Genomic DNA, 13,706 nt, shown 5'->3' with positions numbered 1-13,706 from the left:
CAAAGTCTTGGGGAAGATGACCAAGAGAATATTAGAAACCACTGATCTGTGTGCCTACTTTCCCATTTCTATGAAAATGTCTATAAAAATAATCTGTATATATGCATTGAGGGCATTTTTGATGAAAGTATGAAAAGAGGATAGAAAAGCTTTTAAAAATTATATTCCATAGTAGATTCCATTTTTACAATCTAACAAGGTGCCTCTCACGAATATGTCAAAGTCATCCATGAAGCCTGCAGAGATTTAGTAAGAGGTAACTTCTTTCGATGACTCTTTTGATAATATCAAGCAAGGTACAAACCAAAGAGAGGTACTGTCGTCAAAGATGTTTGCTTCTGTCTTGTATGATGTCCATCATAGAGTCTAAATGGAAGAGGATCTCCTGTTAGATGGTTCTATAGATGATCCATTTTGTGAACAATGTATTTATTGCATCAAGCCCACAGCCTTACAGTCTCTTATGCGAGACCCATATTCACTCAAAGAAGTTAGCCTCCATGGAAGAAAAACCTATTGGATAGATAATGCAAATTGTTCTGATTAAGACATTTGGAGCGATAAGCCAAGTGACTAGTTCATAAACACACACGCATATGTGTGTGATATATTTGTATCTCTCTATATATCTATTTGTGTATATAGATGTATATATCTTGAATAGACACTGAATATAGACAATGAACTAGTCTAAGAATTGAACAGGAGTGGGAGACAGGGTTATATTGACATTGGGAAATGGGATAATGTTTTATTGAACTAAAGCTTCTTCCTGAAATAAAGACCCATCTTTTAATGGAAATATCACAGTCTCTGAAGGAATATCATAGTTGAAAAATCACTGAAAAGGGCAATGAGTAGGTTCATACTAGGTACAAATAGGTTGCAATGCATTATCCTAGAAAAATCACACAAGTAAAATGGTATAAGGATCGTAGGAGAGATGTATGATAAAATGATCATATAGTGAGAACAAGGGACAAACAGCAGATAGCTTGCAGGCTTCACTTATACTCTGCAATGTCAAGAGAACAAGAGGAAGTCTCCTGGCATCTTCAGTAGGTCCCCATGGTGGATAGTACAAGGATGGTATAGCATTAGAGAATCTGTTTGCTTGGAATGAGTACCAACAGCTATAGTTTCACAGATCCATTAAAATATCCAAATAGAGAATTCCATTCTGTATATTATGTAATTGCCTATTTATTGTAATTGTTGCTACAATACTGTATCTTGGTATGGCAGTCACTCTGGGTTCTTAAAGGTGATCCCTATAGAGATCAAGCTCTGGTAATTTCTACCTCTGGAAAGACCTCTAGTACAGTCTGGCAACAATATATTTACTTTCTGAGGATCTTAGTACAGAAAGGATCGTCACCATCAGGCTGTTCATTTGGAAAACAATTTTTTGGTCATGGCAACTCATGAAATTCTGTAATGCATTTTTAAAAAATCCTTTACACTTAGTTGAGTGAAGCAGTGTTATTTTTGTTGCTTGTCAATATTTTGAACACCCAAATTACTCTTCAAAAAGGAATAGCTGACCCCTTTGGGTATAGCAACAGGTGCTGCTACAAACTGAAAGATGAATTTCATCTCTGTCCTTGGAGAAAAAGGTTTCAGGTGTCTACTTGTTATTTTTTGCCATGCTTCCACACATGGACAAAAAACCGAGCAAATATGCACTTCCATGACAAAACACAGATCACAAGCCTGGGGCTTAGTTTTTTTTGTTTTGAAGTTTGTACGATCTGCTACAAGAAAAAAAATTTGTCAGAGATGGATTAACTCAGGACAAAACCTCAGCCTGCAACATCTTAGAAGATCAGTTGCTTGAAATATAGAGAATGCAATAGGCGAAGGCTTGGAATTCTTTGGAAAGAGAAGCAAAAGACAGACATGACTGAAGAACGATGGGGAGGAATTTCAGAATCAAACAGAAGTTGTGAGGGGAGTGGGTACTTTCTCTCTCCCCGCCCCCTTTCTTATGTCTCTCATAGCGGAGAAACAAGCCAGAATCAATTAGCCGGCATAAACTCCAAATCAAAACAACCACCAAAACAAAATCCCCCCAAAACTCTCCTGCTATTAATGGTGCTTCCCCCTCCCCGCATGTAGTTTCCCGAGAAAGTCCCTGGATTCCCCATTCTGCCAGGCTGTTCATATTGGTACGGGCCTCATGGGGACTGAGCGCCCCAAGGGGATTCCCAGGCGCACCTGTGCACTGCGAAGGAGGAAGCGCTGGCTGAGGAGCTGTCCCTCGACAGCCCCCGGTTAGTCGTGCCCCCTTAGGGACTTGCCTGGAGTCATCTCTCAGAGCTAGGAGGCAAAAGAGGAGTCAAGCAAGCTCGCCCGAGGTGGGTGCAAGTGTGAATGGTTGGGGGCATGGGGTGCAAAGCCAAGACTATCTCGTCCCAATACCTCGGCTCCGCCAGTGTCAGAAAGGGGCAGCCTCTCCCGCGCTCTTGCTGTCAGGCGGGCTATGACTGTAGGTTGCCCAAACAACCAAAGCCGTGAGGAGGGTTGGGCCGCTTCGTCCCCGCCCATTCTCCCACCCGCTGTGACTCGGCGGGCTCTGGGACCCGGAGGACATCGCTACCATTTGTCCTCTCCCCCGCCTCCCTCCGCCCCTGCCTACTCGTCAGGAGACGCCGGTTGGCCGCTCGCCGGCTCGACTGGTGGCGTCACTGCCAAGATGGCGACGGCCGCGGCGGCGGCGGCCACGAAGGGAGGAGGAGGCGGAGGCGGAGGCGGAGGCAGCGGCGGTCGCGAGGGGCGGGGGAGTCCCGCCTGACTGAGCCAGCAGGCCACGGGCTGGCGGGCTGGGGTTCCGCGGAGGGCGGAGCGCTGGGCTCGGGATGATCTAAGCTGGCCAGCAGCCGCCGCCGCCGCCGCTTCGCTTCGGCCCCTCGTGCCCAGCCGCGGGGGAGGAGGACCCCTGCTCCGCTGCTTCGGTGACTGGCCCCGTGGCTGCGGAGCCCCGAGCGGTGAGTGCTGGGGTGGTGGAGCGGCGGAGCGGTGACATGTGGAGCTGTCACTGCCGGGGACGGCTGTGTGTGTGTGTGCTTGCGCGCGCCCGCGCTCGGAGGTCCGCGAGCGGGAGGGGGAGGGGGCGGTGGAGGGCTGCTTGCCCCGATCCCCCGGGGGGCTCCGGGGGTCGCTCTTTGTGGGCCACTTCTCCAGACCCGGAGAGAGCGGAGACACTTTGCGCTCTCTTCGTAGCCAGGCCGCTCCGCTCTCCCTCCTCCGGACAGGGTTGGCGGCTGCCGCTCGGCCCCCTCATCCCGCGGGTGACCGGGGGCGATGATGCCCGGGGTGGAGGGGCACGCCGCTCGCGGCTGTTTGTTTCCTCCGCGTAGTCCGGGCAGGTGGGGGCGGGAGCGGGGAGGGAGTTGGGAGGAAGAGGTGGGGGTGGGGGAGGGAGAGGGGAAGGCTCCCAATCTGGGTTCCTGACATCTCCGTTACGTAAGGCTGAGGTGGCTCCCGGGAATCCCACCTGCTCGGCTCTTGTGAAGCCCCGCAGACTCCGGAAGAAGTGGCGGGCGAGCCCGCCGCCGGCCCGTCATCCCGGGGCTGTGGGGGCCGCCGAGGAGGGCCCGGGAGATGCTGCTGCCGCCGCCGCGACAGGGGGTCCAAACCTGCCCACTCGGAGTGGCGGAGCGCGGCGGCTGCTGCTGCTGCTGCTGCCCCTGCTCCTGCCCCAGCTGCTCCCACCGCCGCCTCCGATGTTGTTGTTTTTAAATGACCGTGCTCCCCCTTCTTTGGCAGCTACCCCCCTTTAAAGTTTCTCTCTTAAGAAAGAATGAACATTGGTTCGTGATAGCATTTCGTTACCATTGCTTTCAAAACGAGCGGTGTGGTGTAGCATTTGTGTGACGACAGTGATGGCTTATAATGAAATCGCGTGTCGAAGAAAACTTGGGCCCTTAAAAGTGGGAGTTTTGTTTTTAGTTGCAGGACAGTTATTCGGTGGCTCAATCACCAGGACCCGTTGTGTGCTGGAAACTAACAGCCTAGAGAGATGAAAGAATGTTAGCTAGCCTGCTAGTCATGAGTGAGAATAGGAAATGAGTACACTAAGGGTTTAGTTCGCAGTTAGCTCATATTAATTAAAGGAGTATTCTGAGTTTGAAGCCTTTTATGCTTGTGTTCTTGGGCTTTTTTTTAAAGCTAAGTGTATGTACTCTATTACTGGCTTATTCTTCCTTTGGCAAAAAGAAAAAAAAACAAAATTGTAAACAATGTAATCCAAGTTACGCTAATCTGTTATAAATATTACTATTATCACTCCCAAGATTATTTTTAAAAAGTGGATTCTGAGGAGCCCTATGTTTTTGTGCGATCATTCTCTATAGATAATGAAGTCTGTCCACTTTGTCTCAATGTAATGAAGATCATTTAGGGATCTAGTTTTTGTAATTCAAAGTATCACCAAACATTTGTATCCTCCACCTGTTAGGGAAACTTTATCTTGGATAGAAATTTAATGTTTTGTACAGCTTCTTTCTAGTTTCATTTTTGCATTGCTGTTGACAATAAGATGCTACACAGAGTAATTTTCTGAATGGCAGGCAGAGTGGATTTTCGTTATCCTGGACACATTACTTTTTGTGAGTTTTGTTGTTGTTATAGGAAAGAAATTGAGCAAGAACCCAACTAAAGAAGGAGGGGGGAAAATTCTGATCTGCATTATTTTCAACTTGAAAAAAATTGTTTCTGAAAATAGTGCAGTGATGTGAAACTTATAAATATTTTCCAAATCCATCATTAGGTGCTGAAGCTTTTTTGGGGGGTGGATCAGGAAAAGGGTTTGGTGTTACTTTCCCACCCCACACACAGTATTGTTTGCCATAGCCATTGAATTATATAGGATTCTTGGATCTAGTGTTTTATTTATATGAAAGTGTAAGAAGTAACAAAAGTTTACCTAAGATTGGCGTATAAAGAAAAATAAAAAATTAGTCTTCTCTGAATTTTCAGATGCACTCTGTGTGATGACATTGCGTGACACTAGCAGAACTTTTTTTTCTTTTCTTGAAGGGGACTTGTCTTTACCAACCTTTTCTGTGATATACAATGTGTGTGCTTGGAGAAGACAGGGATGGAATGCAGTATAACAAAATTCTATTCCCCCAACCCCAGTGGTTTTATTTTATTACTCCATGGAGATCTTTGAAAAATAAACTAAATGTGTCCCAAATCATGGATTTTTATACCACAGTACTACAAAGCAGGTTTATCTTTAGATCTTTAAAATGAGCTGCATAGGAACTTTTAATACAATGATATTACAAGGGTTCCTTACGTTTTAAATGGCTTTCTTGTCTTTTAAGAGGCTATTGTGAATATCACTGATAACTTATGTATCTGTATCTCATGTTAAAGATGTTATCGAAACTTTGCATCTCGTCCTCCTAGCAGAATATTTTACTCATGCTAAATGCTTTTTTGTTTTGTTTTATTTTGTTTTTGTTTTGGTGTAGACCTGTGAATTCATCCCTGTGGGAAGTTCTAGCATGTAAGTTCCCTCCGCCAGTGCAAATCAGCACTCATCAGTAACTTAGACAAGAGTTCCTTGGGGCACTGAGAAGTTCAGTTACTTGCTCAGGCGTCACATAGCCAGCAGGTATTGGAGATAGGCTTGTAAATCTGTGTATTCTCTGCTCCAAGGTTTGCACTCTCTCCACTACATCTTGCTGCCTCTCACTAGGCACCTAATGCATATTTATTAATTGAATAAGGAGACAGTACAGTGGAGTGGAGAGGCAACCTTAAGGCAGGAAGAGCAGGGTTAGAGTCCTCTCTCTAATATTTTTGTAGGCTGAGTGATAGTAGGCAAGTCCTTTAACCTCTTAGCACTCTAGTCAATTCTCTAAGACCATTATTTGCAGAGAAGATGCTGACCTACATTGATAATGGGAGTTTCCTCACTAAGGGGTTCACATACCAGTGAAATCACAGGTTCAGTACCTTTATTAAATTCGATAAGAATGCTTTGAATCAAAATATAAAAGGCTAAAAATTTTCAGGAAACCGTTACTTCATAATTCTTTGTAACCAAAACAATTTTTTAAATATGTTGCTTATCTGTGATCTAGGATTGTTAACAACTAATAATTAAACTCCTTGAGCTATGAAGAGTATTGGTCTCAGGGTTGTATTACTGTGCTTGGTCAGATCTGTTACTCACTTTCTCTTGCACACACACATCCTCTTTTCCCCTCATGTAGTGGACAGTTGCATAGAACTGTCTGTTGTAAGTTTCCTTTCTGTCCTCTGGAATCAAGTGCCCTCTCTAATACTCCACTTTTATCTTTGACTTAATTTTCCAGAAGTATACTTGTCTCCTTTGATACACTTGCTTCTTCTGTCATACTACTTTTGCCTAGTAAAGGCAGGACCATCTCTTAGGCTTTATTGCTGAAGGAACCTTAGAGTTGTATCATCCAAACCTTTTATTTTTAATAGTTGAAGAAAACTGAGCCTCAGTATAATTAACTTGCCCAAGGTCACACAGCTATTAAAGAGCAGAGCCTGGAGTTTATTCCAGGTCCTCTGACATCAATTCCAGAGTTCTTTCTTTTATGCCAGGCTGACTCTGTGTCTCTCACTCTTTGTTCCATGACTTAAAAGTAGTGCTGGTGATGCACCTTTGTCAAGGGAAGGGAAAGCCATAAGTCCGAAAAGAAATTAAACTGAAAAAAGAACCAGCACCATTCACTTCTAAGGACCTTGAAAGGGCCCAGTGACTTTTATTCAACATCTTCATCTACTTCCTCATCTCTGATGAAACCTTTATCCCTTTCTGAGGCATCAGCATTCAGTATGAATTAAAAAACCCATTTTATTCAATCTTTTAAATTACAACTATTAGGGCAATGTTATTTTCAACTATTTTTCATTGCAAATGAAAATTATTCCATCTCCTTTATGGGGTTAAATTAGCTATTTTAGGCTAGGTTGAGAACCTAACAAACATTTATAACATTATTTCTATTTAAAATTACAACAAAGTAGCTTTAAAATGAACTTTTAGAATACAATTCATTTGTCATTTGGATGCTGCCTATATTCGTAAAACCTCATGCATCTTAATAGTTGGCACCAGGCTAGTTTTAAGGTGCTTGACCTTATCCTTGTGAATACTCCTTATCTACTTCTTAACATGATATGAACATATTACAACAGGGGGAGAAGAGTCAAACTATTAAGAAAAAAGAAATGGAAAAGATACCAAGGGAGATTTCCTGCTTTTATTACATATCATTTTCTAATGAAAAGAGTGAGTGATAAAAATTTAGTCAGGGGATATCACAGTAGTGGTATTTTGCTATTTTATTGACTCATTCCTTGTGACCAATGTGTAAATACGTTTTTAGATTTACATTCAGGCATACACATATATGATACACACTTATTCAGGTTTTCATATAAAGATTTGGGCCTCTGATATACACTGGAATTTTGCTCTGACTTAGGTTCTTATGATCTATACCAAGAACTGTTACTGTTGAAATTTTTAGAAAAGTAACTAAGATCCACTGTCATTCCCTCCCTTCTTCCCTATTCCTTCCCTCCTTGAGAAAGTCAGAAAAACAAAACCTCAGGTTATAAACATATATATTTAAACGGAACAAATTCCTGAATTGACTATGTCCAAAACTATTATGTTTCGATCTGTACTCTGAGTCTATCACCTCTCTGTCAGGAGGTGGGTAGACTATTTCAACATGACTCCTCCGAAATCATGGTTGGTCATTGTTCTTAGATCAAAATTTTTAAGTCTTTCAGAATTGGTTGTGAGACTTGTTTTTGTGAGGTTCTTCTAGACTCCCTTGAATGTGGTCCGTTGTAGATATGTTATGCTGAATTCAAGACTATCACTGTCAAGAGCATACCATTGTCCTAGGCACCTGGGCTCACAATCTCAGTGCTATCCTTGACTCCTCCCTCTCACTCCATATATCTAGTCCATCACCAAAATTTGTCTTTTCTACCTTTACAACATTTCTAACATCTCTCATATAGCCTCAGCCGTAGTTCAGGCCTTCATCACATCTCTCCTGGATGATTGCATTAGCTCTCCAACTGGTGTCTCTGCCTTCCTCAAGACTCTCCTCATGTCAGTCCATCTACTTAATAGCCAATATAATTTTTCTAAAATGTAGATAAGTTTGCCTATGAACTCTCCTGGCTCCCTATTACCATTCTAGGATCAAATGTAAACTCTTCTAGCATTTAAAGTTTTTCATAATCTGGCCCATTCTTAATGCTATAGTCTTCTTACATTTCCCCGCCCCCCCCCCCCCATGCCACTTGGATCCAGCAACACTGGCCTACTTGGAGTTCCTCAAACAATATCCATCTCCTGGTCTCTGGGCCTTTGCACTGGCTGTCTCCCATTCGTGGGGTGCTTTGACCTCTCACCTCCACCTCTTGGTTTCCCTCTCAAATCCTACCTTCTATAGAAGGCCTTTCCTAATTACCGCCCCCCCCCCACAACTGCTAATGCCTTCACCTCTCAGATTGTTTTCTATCTAATCTGTATTTATATATATATATATATATATATATATATATATAGTTATTTACATGTAGCCTTCATTAGAATGTAAGCTCCTTGAGGGCACAGACAGTTCTTACCCTTCCTTGTATCCTCAGTGCTTAGCACAGTGCCTGGCATATAGTAAGTTCGTAATAAATGTTTGTTGACTGATTATGCTACAACAGATTGTTTCCTAGTGTAGATTTCAGTGCAGTTGTTTCAAACATTAGATTGTTAATTTCACCATATCCCAAGACAGCGAGGAAATTTGTCATAGTTCTAGGAATTTGTTGCCTTTATACATGATATTACAGTGTTTCTTATGTTTGATGTTTATGAATGCTGAAATGCTCCCACACCATAAAAGAAATGCTTTTATAACATTGAGCTTAAACTCAGTCTTTTAAACCCTGTTCCCTTCCCCCCATTAAAAAAAACAAACCCTAATATCTGAGTATCCATGAGATTTTCAAGCTTTTGGTTCCTTAAAGTGCAGGGCTGTTGCCAAATTTAATGACTTTTTGACACAAGCCTTTCTGGGGTCAAATATTAAGGGCCCGTGAAGCATGTTACATTACATTAAGCATTGATAAAGATGTTTGACAGTGTTAAAAATAATTTCTGCAGTATTGTACTTACCCTTTGAATGGGCCTCCAGATTTTCTGTATTTCTATACCTTTCTCACCAGCAGCCTTCCCATCCTAGAGATTTCTTCATCTTGGGATAGCTCTTAGGATTGTTAAATTTCTAGCTCAGATCATCACTTCATGAGATAACTCCAGCCCTGCTCACTTCACTTCTGACTCCATTGACTCTCTAGGCTTCTAACTCTTTGCCTGCAGTCTTTGCTTTTTATCTTTCCAACTTCCCTTTTTGTTTTGTCTTCCTCCATCAAGGGTAGGGGATTCTTGTATCCTCTGCCCTTAGCACAGTGCCTGGCACAGATCACTTAATAAATGCTTCATCCCTCTGTCTATCTGTCCATCTTTGGAGAATGACTTGGGATGTAAGCAAGCCCTTTCTTCTTTAACTTTCTGTTGATGTCAAAAGCCAGACCAGGATTTCAGTAATATAGGTGCCAACAATGCAGATCTTCATCAGTTGGGGAAATAACTAAACAAATTGTGGTGCACAAATGTAGTAGAATATTATTGTTCTGTAAAAAATGATGTGTGTGATGAATACAAAGAAGCCTAGAAAGATCTATTTGAAATGATGCAAAGCGAAGTAAGCAGAGGCAGGAAAACAATATTCACAGAAGCTGTAACAATATAAATGGAAAGAACAGTGATGTTCCCCAAAAGTCAAAAATAGTTGTAACAAAATTATAAAGGTCAAACAGGGCTTGCATGAAGAAATGTGAGTACATACCCCCAACCAACACCTTTGTGGAGGTAAGAGGTCTACAGGTGGTACACATTGCCCACATTTTTGGACTTTTTTAATGTATTAATCAGTTGTGCTGACTTTTTTTTCTATCCAAAAATACTATTTGTCCTATGGGATGGCTTTCAGGGATGGGAAGGGGGAAGGATACATGGGATTCTATGAGAATTCTATGAGAAACAGAAAATAAAAACCTTGTTTAAAAATAAAAAAATAGCACCACATTTGTGTTATAATTAGAAAAAATATACTGAGTACCTCCTGTGCAGGGCACTGTAAGAAACTTTGCTGAGGGGATACTTTTTTAAATAATTTGTGATTTTGTAGGTACTTCATCAGTGTAGATCCTCCCAACAGTTGACAGTTATAGAGGGGTTTGCAAAGAGAGATACATACATACATATATATATATATATATATATATGTATATATATGTATATATATATACATATATATACACACACATATACATATATATATTTAAATCTCATTTGATCCCTCACAACAAGTGACATAGATATTATAATCATTATCCTCATTTTACAAAGGAAGAAACTAGGTGGTGTATATGAGGTGAAGATTTTTGCTGACTCCCAAACTTTATCAGCTAGTGGCCAGCTTGTAGGTTAGGAGCGTCTAGCTAGACTGACACACAGTTAATCATAAGCCCATACTTGAAGCTTTTCCAACTTAGGAGGACCTGACAGAACTTTCATTCATTCACCTGGCATGCCCTTTGAGAATCCACAGTAATCTTCATACCTTGAGACAGCAAAGTAGGATTTTAGAGTGTGCAGATACTTTAGAAATAAAAGATATGTTTCTCGTCCTTGAAGAACTTAAATGTTCAAAAACACTTTAGACCAGCAAGACCTTAGAAACAGTCTTCTCCAATTCCCTGTTTTTACGAAGAAGAAAATAAGTGAAGGCCTTGAGGAGAAGTTAAGTGATCTACCTGAGGTCACACAAATAGCAACTGACAGATTTAGAATTTTAACCTAGGTGTTTTGACTCTTCAGTATTCTTTTCACTACATGGGACTTCCTCCAGGCTAATTGGGGAAATAAAATGTACACTTATGAAATTACTTAAAATCATTTACATCTGCAATAATCAATTGATATAATATTTGATAGTTTAAACTTAGTTCATAGTAATATGACAACTCATGATACCAGAGTGACCAGTCAGGGTTAATTTGGGAATGCTTTTAAGAAGAGGTGAGTCTGGGTGTCCCCAATGCCTTGCCTGTGGGGGAAGCTCAGGTTGGTGGGTTTCTTGAGTTTGGGAGTTTTGGGTAACTACTAACCTCAAACACAAATGTTGCAGATCCACCCCCCCCCCATGAACTTCTGTACCAGTTGGCATTAGGTTTGGGCCCTGAGTGGCATCTGTACTTCTGATCTAGGGGAGATACAGGTAACCAGGCTCAAAAAAAGAGTAGGTGGTTGGGGGAAGACTCACTTTGGGATGGAGAGAAGGAAGGGAAGGGATATATCTCAAAATGATTGTGATTTAAAAACCAAAGTCATCAATAAAAGTCTAAGTGAGCTAGTTTCCTATGTTTGTATGTGTTTTTATGTCAAATTCAATACATTTATCATAAAAGACCAATCTTGGTACGAAATAACTCAAGGTCTTCAGACTCCTACGTGATTAATTTTTATTTTTATAAATTGTTATATAATTGAGCATGATGCTTATTCAAATTTTTTCCTTGCCCAAGAATAGAGAACAGATGGCTAGCTATGTTTATATGTCATTTTCCTGACGTTTGTGAGAGAAAGAAATTGAGTTCTCATATGTCCCTGAACGTAATTGATATTTCTGGGGGTTTAGCCAGAACAGTATTGCTTCATTTGGTTGAAAGTTGACATCTTTATGGTTTTGACTAAGATCCATGGTTACCTCAACACTGTTTTTAAGTACATGTTCAGTAATGCAATTTAGTGAAGCATTAAGGTCATTGGGAATGCCATGTCAAACAAAACTGATAAAATATTATTTATTGTTATGCTCAGAACACTAGTGTCAACTCATCGTGATGATATGGGTTCTGCTACCGAAATGTGAATCAGTGAAAGAAGAAGCATTAAACCCTTACTATGTGCTAGGCACTAGAGCCTGTAGTCTATTGAGGATAACCACAGAAGTAGAGGAATGATGTCCAGGGAGGGGCACTTGGGTTGGGAAGGTTACAGGATGGTGATTGAGGCCATAGTTGAGTAGATTGACTTGGAGAAAAGAGAAAGGGAGAGAAGTATATCTTTTGGTCAGGTTGTGAAGGAGATGGCAGAAGTGATGAGAGAAGTGAAATGAACTGAAGCATAACTGGGGCTTTCATGAAATAATATAATGGTCAGAAAGGCAGTTAACAGGTAGGAGGGCTAAGGCGAATTAGAGATAGAAATTAAGTATACTCTTTCTAGTAGATTTTTCTGCTGTTATACTCAACATTCCCAAGTTTCAGAGGTGTGAAATTGTAGTCAGTGTAATTGACTGATTTAAGAGAGATAAGTTCATAGAAGTAATCTCTCAGTTTTTAAATCTGGATGTTGTAAAGTTTATTGGTAGCCATTCTTCATGTTCTGTAAGGCAGTCATTACTACTAAAAATTAGAATGATAATTTTTTTTGGTGAGCTTTATCTCAAGAGGAAAACTTTCCTTCAACAGGCTTGCCAATCTTAAATAAGTCTTATATACCAGCAAAGGAGAAGGTAGACTATTATGTGTCACTTACCTTGGAAGACATTAGCTGTACAATGATATAATTCAACAAATATTTATCCAACACATACAGTTGTTTAGGCATTGGAGATACAAAGTTAAAAGCAACATAGGCCTTTCCAATGGTTTATATTCCACTGGGGGATAAAACATAGTGTATAGATTGTTGTTCAGTCATTTCAGTCATGTCTGATTCTTCATGACCCTGTTTAAATATAATCTTGAGTGGAGGGACTGTATTTTTGCCTTCTTGGTATCTCCAGCACTTAGAACAGTGCTGAGCACATAGTAAGCACTTCAGAAGTACTTTTTGACTTGACTAGATTCTGGACTGGTTTGCCATACCCTTCTCCAGCTCATTTTATAGATGAGGAAACTTCGGCCACCTGGGTTAAGCAACTTGCCCGGGGTTACACAGCTAGTGAGTATCTGAGGCTGGATTTGAACTCAGGTCTTTCTGACTCCAGCCCCAGCACTCTATCCACTTTACCACCTAGCTGCCCATTAGTTTACAGATCAGTAAATATTAAGTAATTTGATGAGGAAGAAACCTATTAACCACTGGAAGACCAAGCTGCTGAACTGAGCAATAAGGATAAAGATTTTGAGAGGTGGATTTGAAGGTGGTTTTACAGATGGGAGGCAATGTTTTTCAAGTTCAGGGTGACATGCAAAGTGCGCAAAGGGGAACGATATCTAGTAAACATGTCTAGTAAAGTAGATTGGAGCCAAATTTGTGAATTTTAAATACCCAGCTGTGAAGTTTATGTCTATATCTCAGAGACAGTGGGGAACCGCTGAAAATTTTTGAGCAGAGAATGACATTGTCTTGCCCGTGCCTTAAGAAGGTTATTTTAGCTTCTAGGTAGAGCATGAATTGAGGAAGGGCAAAGACTAGAAGCTAGATCAATTAGGATATTATTACAGTAGTCTGGGTAAGATGTAATAAGGGCCTGATTATACAGCATCTCCCAAAAATCTTAGTACTGTTTCAAGTTTTACTAACTTCAGAAAGTAAAAATATCATAAACTTTCAAAAAAAGATC

General features: G+C 41.0%; 1 protein-coding gene across 6 annotated transcripts in view; it reads left to right on the top strand.

Moving 5' to 3' along the window:
- The first annotated feature begins 2,885 nt into the window (after positions 1-2,885).
- The window catches only part of DENND4A (DENN domain containing 4A), a 161,453-nt gene continuing 150,632 nt past the window's right edge, over positions 2,886-13,706 (top strand). For all 6 annotated transcript variants that reach the window (XM_036736751.1, XM_036736749.1, XM_036736748.1 and 3 more), the window contains exon 1: positions 2,886-2,987. The gene's annotated coding sequence lies outside the window, so the exon portion shown is untranslated. The remainder of the gene's footprint in view (positions 2,988-13,706) is intronic.

Source organism: Trichosurus vulpecula, chromosome 8 (assembly GCF_011100635.1).
Source record: "Trichosurus vulpecula isolate mTriVul1 chromosome 8, mTriVul1.pri, whole genome shotgun sequence".
NCBI classification, from domain to species: domain Eukaryota; kingdom Metazoa; phylum Chordata; class Mammalia; order Diprotodontia; family Phalangeridae; genus Trichosurus; species Trichosurus vulpecula.
This window is presented reverse-complemented; position numbering and strand designations above follow the sequence as displayed.